The sequence below is a fragment of the Mercenaria mercenaria genome, unplaced genomic scaffold (genome assembly GCF_021730395.1).
Source record: "Mercenaria mercenaria strain notata unplaced genomic scaffold, MADL_Memer_1 contig_3676, whole genome shotgun sequence".
NCBI lineage: Eukaryota > Metazoa > Mollusca > Bivalvia > Venerida > Veneridae > Mercenaria > Mercenaria mercenaria.
In genome coordinates this window covers 1-7,476 of record NW_026461838.1, presented here as the reverse complement: position 1 = coordinate 7,476, position 7,476 = coordinate 1, and the positions used below count along the sequence as shown (strand labels likewise).

Below are 7,476 nucleotides of genomic sequence, written 5' to 3'. Positions count from 1 at the left end.
TTATCGCAGTTGTAAAATATTTAGAACAGAACAGAATTTATCTTTTATTTTCTAGACATGAGCTGATCAGCTGATCAATTCATATAAATATCAAGGTCAAAACTTATTACGGTGTTTCGTTTTTTTTATTGTATCCTAAACCGCGATATACGATGGTACGATGACGAAAACGTGATGGTGCGACGGCACGATGATGAATCAACGATGGTACGATGTTTTGAAAACGCAATGGCACGATGATGAAATCGCATGATGCTATGCTACATGGTGAAATGTCAATGTAATACCGCGTTATCATCGTCGTACCATCACGTTTTCACCATCGTATCATTGTACATGTAATATCACGTTTTCATGATCGTACCCTCACGTTTTCATCATCGTACATGTACCATTGCGTTTTAATCATCGCACCATCGCAATTTCACCATCTTGCCATCGTGTTTCCATCATCGTACCATCGCATTATCACCATCGTGTTTTCACCATCGTACCATCGCGTTTTTACCATCGTGTCATTGCGTTTTCACCATCCTACCATCGTCTTCTGGAGGTCATGCGCAGTAGTGCAGTATATGTGTCAGTAATACAGCCTTTATAAATCTTATTTTAATATTGCACTATGTATGTACCTTCTACATCCTGAGGTTGAATAATATCATGTGACTATTTCACCCAGCTTTTTATTTACTTTCATGCATACAGGAAATACAAAGGACGAGGCCTTGAAGTTTTAATGAGCTGAGCACTGAACATTTTGTAAAACATTTTGCAAAACAGCAGAATCTAAATGGTAAATAATGGTAAATTTCCTCTCACAAAATACATTGAGATACATTCATCTATTGCTGACAAAAAATCAAGTGTACAGAACTACGCGTTTCTAACCGGAAGGCGATGGTACGATGGTGAAAACGCGATGGTACGATGGTGAAACCGCGATATTACGATGGTGATAACGCGATGGCACAATGGTGAAAACGCGATGGCACGATGGTGAAAACGCGATGGTACGATGATGAAAACGCGATATTACATCAGCATTTCGGCATCGTACCATAGCAACATCAGGATTTCATCATCGTGCCATAGCGTTTTCACCATCGTATCATCGTTGTTTCATCATCGTGCCATCGCGCAATCGCCATACCACTATAAGATAAAATATAATGTATTGTGTACAAGAATAGAAGTATGTTTGCTGTTTAACAATTAATCATAATCCGGTTGGATTATTTCTGATAGATTCAATTTGGAGCTAATTAGGGGGAATAGCACTTTGTATTTTTAAGCAACCTGCGTATGATTTTGTTATCATATTACAGTAGAAGTTACCCCCGGCATGAAAGTAAACTGTTTTCTTGGTTTTAAGTGAAGCATTCTGGCTGCGACGTCGCAAACATTGCCATGCACGTCTGGTTTTGGCGCCACATTAAAAAGAGATAAAAATCGGTTTATTTTCTCTCATTTGTTTAATTTTAATTTACAGTAATACGATATGAATTATATGAAGGTCTACGGCGCTAGACAGTATCTGTCGCTTTTATTTTTAAAATGATGGAAAAATGAAAGAAAAACGACATTTTCAATTTCATTCTAAAAATTGCACACTCATTTGTTTAATTAACGGAAATACGGCTCGATTTTTTTTAACTAACGACTGATAGAAAATTAAAATCTAATAATATTTTCTAATTAAAATAGACACTTTTGGTTCATTATTGAATGCACTTGCTAATTACTAGAAATCCACGAGCAGACGCTTCTAGATTTCTAGACTGGCGCATATACATAGATATAATTATTTTTCAGTTGTATTTTATTCTATTTTTCAAATACGGCGAACAGAACAGGTCTTTATCCTATTTTCAATCTGAAAATCTTACAGTCTGAGAAAATCTTTACAACAAGCTGGCTTTTGAAATAACATTGAAATAAAAATTGAAATAAAAAAACAACACTATTATCAGTCTTGTGACTAATCTAGTTGATTTCCTACACATACAAGTATGAAACTGCAACCTTTATGTTATTTCAAAACTGTTTTTAATCAATTTTGTGCTCTCTTTAAAGTGACATTTATGAAATATGCTTTCATTATAAGCAGCAGAAATAAGAATGGGGTCGTCTAGTCTGTATTCAGACCCGATGTTTTCTGCACAGGAGATAATTATACAAATGTTGCATAATTATGCACGCCTTAGATAATAAGAGTTGAGAGAGGAGATGTTGAGTACAAGTAAAAGCGAAAAAGTAGAAATTTAACAAGAAAAAGATTTAAAAAACAAACATCAACATTAAACGTTGTGCAAGAAGTTTAGGGTATGGTTGCTAAAAACGTGCTACATTTTTGACTCAGTCTTAGTTGCAATTGAAATACCTTGAACGTTCACTTAGCAGGTACATCATAGAATTATATGCAGTGTAATGATGTAAACTGAAAGCGTAAATTTCTGTGTATTTGACTTCATTTCCTGTAATTTACCGTCTCTCTGGTCCGCTATCTAGGCATTGCATTAGGTATACATGTAGCTCTAGGAACACTAACACTCGTTGTTTAACTAATCCTATGAATGTGTAAGAAATATATAATATTAAGAACACTGTGTCAGTGTGAAGTGAACGTTTTTGATAATATAGTCGGATAATATATTCGTGATACTCTTTATTTTGTTGAGAAGTTACTAAACAATGATGTTGTGATCGACGGGAAAACAATTATATGCGATGTCTAAACTTGAATGGGATTGATTAAAAGATCAAAAGACCGATACTGGAAAAGATAATGACTGTAAGTGAATATTTATGTATCATTTCATGTCTTTTACGATATATTTGTATTTATTTGAATATTATGTGAGAATACCGTAATTTTGGATTATCTGACGGTGACCTTAATTAGCTCAATAGGTATAGAGCGTTGGTCTACGGATCTCGCGGTCGTGAGTTCGATCCTCTTGCGGGGCGTATGTTCTCCGTGACTATCTGATAACCGACATTGTGTCGGAAATCATTAGTCCTTCACCTCTGATTCAAGTGGGGAAGTTTGCAGTTACTTGCGGAGAACAGGTTTGTACTGGTACAGAATCCAGGAACACTGGTTAGTTTAACTGCCCGCCGTTACATGACTGAAATGCTATTGAACAAAAGCGTTAAACCCAAAAGAAATAAACAAACATAAGGATAAAACTGCAGTTTATTGAAATCTTACAGCTCAATCAACAATTTAATTTCAAATTGCATTAACCTTCAGAAACAAATCCTAACAAAACTGTAATTGCCAACCCGAAATTTTACTTATTTCAGCATAGAAAGGCTATGTCGAAATTATTTCACTATCTCGTCTCCCTAGATTTTCTTCAAACTTCGTTTGGAAAAGATTTTTTTTAATTACTAGTTATACATGTAAAATGTAGAAAAGTTCAACCGCGTCATTGATGATATTTTTATTTTTAATGGTAGACCTTAAGACTTTTCTTTAAGTAGAACTTTGTAATCATAATCAGTTCACTTAACAGTATCTGAAACTCTTAACATTAGATTTCTTATTTTTACTTTCGAATAATGTAGAATTTTTGTAATGGTAAATGGTGCGTGTGTTGCAGTTCTCATTGTCAAATTATTTGATACTGAAATGATTCTTTTTTTATTGCTATCAATTTTGAATATCTTATCTGTAATAGGCCAATTCATTTTAATAATTGTACAGAACTGTCACAAATTCAAATTAAAATGTGGAACATTTCATTTACTGCTTGCACTGAAATATTGAGCCTCTACATTTCTATTCTAAATAATGTATTCTTTTTTTACTGCGTATAAATAACTGTTACTTCGAAAATAATTCTGAATAGTCTCTCGTGATGATTTCGCTTCTACGAAGTAATAAAAAGATTTTACCAATTGTAAAAATAAATATCTAAGATAAATATAGATATTATTCCGTGAAAAGAAATTATAATTTTCGTGCCTTGAAAAAAAAATCGTTTTTCAAATTAAAAAATACTTCTCGTTTAAACCAGGTAATATTTTGTTTTTACTCCTTTAAACAAAACTGCAAACTTCCCCACTTGAATCAGAGGTGGAGGACGAATGATTTCAGACACACTGTCCTTTTATTAAATCGTCACGGAAAACATATGATATTTCGTTTTAACGATATGATACTTAATATTTTTAAAATATTATTTCGATTTTACGACGTTATATCAAAAAGTATTTAAGATCGTAAATTAAATTGCCGGAAGTCTTGCGAAAAATTCATTGTAAATTAATAAAGAACAACAATTTAAAATCTATTCAATTGCATGTTACATTCTACAAAATCTTAAATAAAAGATGCTCTGATTTTGTTGTTGTTGTTTGGGGTGGTGTTTCGCTACTTGGAATAACGCACTTTTACAGCATTATTTAAAGCAAATTATACTTTGTTGATGAGTAGTGTGTAATGATTAATTGTAGTACATACGGTAGGATATAGTGCATTCTAAATGTTATTTATAATGTTTCAAATAGTTATTATTAGATAAAATATTTTGTAAAGTAATGATTGTAAAATACATTGTAGGTGACAAAAGGCGCTAATCGAAGAAAACAAATATCAGAGACGAACAATTACACATGCATTAGATATACATGTCCAAGAGAAGAACGAATAGACATGCATAACATTCCAGGTGCGTATACAACTGTATTTTTCATCGAAAGTCATGGTGAATTTCGAAAGGGTTAAAAAACTATTCTAAATTTCATCTTTAGAAAAAAGGCAGAACAAACTTGTTTTTGACAACAACCAGCCGGTTGAAAGTAATACATCTATTGTTTATGATCAAAAATGCATATGATATTTTTGTACGAATTTTCAACATATGGCATTTATTTTGCCTATTGCTGAATTAAGGATCTTTTATTGGATTTGTGTACCTTATGCCATGATTAATATATGAATAAAACATACATAAAATGTGACAAATAAATGTTTTCAGATTGTTCTGTTTATTTAAAATAAATAATACATTATTTAGGAGATGATCATACGAATACCAGTATCAATTATTCACTCTCGGAAACTTTGCAAATTATTTGTTTACTTTACAACTTAGTCTCGTTTGGCTACCGACTAGAAAAACTTATTTTGTTATATATTCTGACTTCATCAGTCTTTGCTCTGATTATCTAGTATTTCGAGTAGACAAGGGACATGACTACAGAAAAATTGAATAGCCTCAGGAATTATGTCATGTGAACAAAACACAGGGTCTGAACACAGACTAAACTTAGTCCAGACCATTCATAAAACCTTTATGCTTTTATGTAAAAAAACATGGCAGACAAAATCATCTCCAGGTGAATAGTTTGAAAACGGTCGTGTTACATGAATATTACGATTTGAAGATATTTTTGCTTTGCTAATGATATACCAGTTCAGTTTGTCTATATTTTTCTTTTACAGATTTAACGTTGTCTATTTATCTGTCCCAGGCATTGTTTTCTTCTGTACACGTACTAATTTATCATCATCTAGTTACTGACAATTTTAATTCATGAACCAAATGTGGAGAACTGGATAGGATAGAACACTACAGAAAGTTCATTTATTAGCTGCATGTTTACTTAAAGATGTAAAAAAAACTGTTTGTGTTTTGTTTTCAAGCAAAACTTTTATCTTTATTTTCAGGTCAAATATTGAACAAGGATCAGAAGAAAGAATAGATTTAGACATTTGTGAAAGGAACTATGGAAACTTTGGAAGTGTACTCTTTCTGAAACGTATAACTACAACAAAGATGTGATCATTTTATTAGAAACTGAATTTTCCAGTCTTCTAGTGGTTTAATTAGCATACAATGATATATACCTTCATGTTTTTATACACTTATCTTTTTTATATTTTTTTTATCTTTATATTATATTTGATCGAAGTAGCAATGAAAAAAACGGGAATATATAAATATATAAGAGAAAGTTATTGCATTTTATACTTGGAATAACTTAAAGAGGAGATATGACGTTTCATTGATCCTTGATATTAGCACAATTGTACGTGATATTAGTAACTCATTTTAATGGAATATAGCTGAATTCAGATACATCGGTTCAGAAAGCGATGCGACCTTGACTCAGCCCATATGTTTACCCGTATAGAATACTTTTTCGATCATATTTGAAATTCCTTTTTAAATCAAAAACTATTTATTTGTATGAATGGGATCGTCCGACAAAGATTTCAATTTCTCAGTCGGACATATTTTTTGTTGTTTAAGCATTTTTAAAATAGTTTAGAAACAAAAGATCGTGCTCTAATACTCATTATATGACAAACTTTCCAGAAGGACCATTCTTAGCCTAAATCTGGAGTCCAGGTGTATTTTATTTTTAATATACATTTCTCTGTAAAGCTATTGTATTTCTTTTAAATTGCATACTTTTACTCTTTGTATAAGATACGTTATTATTATTTGAGTAAGCATGCAGCTGAAGCATCTTTTGTTCAGCTGCTTTGTCTGTATGGATAACATCAAAGCGTATATATCAAAAACACTAAAAATAACAGATAAAAGTGAAAAATGTAAATTGAAACATTCGCAATATCTAAATTTAATAGATGATGTTTTTAAAGGAGATTCAGACCAGGAACTAAAGAACTAGGAAATTCTACATGGTCGGGTATGCGTAACACTATACCACACGGCCGATCAGTCGATAAATAGTATGTAGATATTTTTCTCTAATTACGTGGTTGACCTTGCTCAAATGACAGGTCATCCCTATTAAAATTGCTAGTTTTATGCATGTGCAGGCTTTTCATTTACTTTGCAAATAAATTATATATGCAACGATAAAAATGTTTACTAAGATTAACATATACATACACGAGATACTGGAAACAATTATTAGCCACGGATAGGGTAGTTTTGATACAAGAACACCTTTATATTTTACACTGCGGGTCTTAGTCGTGTAACGTATTGTTGAAATTACTGTTGTTATAATGATATCTTAAACAATGTGCGTCATTTCAAGTCTATGATTCAGAGGTTTTGATTTATTCATGCTAATGTTAAAGATATAGTAAGAAAAGTATATTAGCATAGGCATTATTGCTATACCCTGTAACACCTTTATACGTCTTTTTACAACATACATGTTTATATTTGTTAAAGGGAGCAAACTCAAATAAAAGTGATCAATTTTAAAATTGTTTTTATAATTTTTAGTTACGAAGAAACCAATTAAAGGGAGCAAACTCTATTTATTTTGTGCTGTAATGCAAATTCTGTTGTTTCCTAGTGAGTACGCGTTTTAATAAGAAATAATGTAAGACTATATAAGCACACATATTGTCAACATATTTCTTACATTTTATTAAGGAAAACATTGTTTATATTATTTACCTGCAAAGATTAAATTAAAATCTGTAAAATGATCGTGAATTTTTCGTCTCACGACTTCCCTGTCAAAACGTAAATCAAGATC

General features: G+C 31.7%; 1 long non-coding RNA gene across 1 annotated transcript; it reads left to right on the top strand.

The window, feature by feature from the left end:
- Positions 1–2,444: 2,444 nt before the first annotated feature.
- LOC128553289 (uncharacterized) lies at positions 2,445–7,181 on the top strand. The gene is made up of 3 exons (XR_008369309.1): positions 2,445–2,791; positions 4,568–4,676; positions 5,678–7,181. It is a non-coding gene; the product is annotated as an uncharacterized LOC128553289 (long non-coding RNA).
- Positions 7,182–7,476: the final 295 nt, after the last annotated feature.